This window comes from Sinocyclocheilus rhinocerous, unplaced genomic scaffold, assembly GCF_001515625.1.
Source record: "Sinocyclocheilus rhinocerous isolate Xijiao unplaced genomic scaffold, SAMN03320098_v1.1 scaffold182, whole genome shotgun sequence".
NCBI classification, from domain to species: Eukaryota; Metazoa; Chordata; class Actinopteri; order Cypriniformes; family Cyprinidae; genus Sinocyclocheilus; species Sinocyclocheilus rhinocerous.
The window spans coordinates 231,702-232,111 of NW_015655576.1; the positions used below are offsets into that span (position 1 = coordinate 231,702).

At 50.0% G+C, this 410-nt stretch overlaps 1 pseudogene; it reads left to right on the forward strand.

Annotated features, from left to right (window-relative positions):
* LOC107718616 (cilia- and flagella-associated protein 70-like) overlaps positions 1 to 410 on the forward strand; it is a 15,001-nt pseudogene that overhangs the window by 10,908 nt on the left and 3,683 nt on the right.

The window sequence follows — 410 nt, forward strand, 5'->3', positions numbered from 1 at the left end:
GCCGATCCGGCGATCCACAGCACGAAGTTGATGTATTTCCTCAGCGACCAGCACGGATCAGCTCCAGGCATGACGAAGCAGATATCATCCTCTTTTGGAAGGCCAAACAAAGTAGATTCGCTTTCACAATGAAACACACGTCTCATTGTGACACACGTCTTCATGACATGGCGGCGGCGGTGGCAACAATACTACAGCGAGAATAAAAGTTACGCCTTCTTTCTTTGCGTGAACATTTGGGAGGCGTTATGCAAATCTTCCCACATCGTGACGTAGACATGTGGGGATATGTAAATGACCTACACTACCATTCAAAAGTTTGCTGATGGTAAGTGTGACGAGTGGGGCGGGGCCGAGAGCCGTAGGAACGGAGCGAGGCCGGTGGAGTAATTGATAATGAGCGACACCTG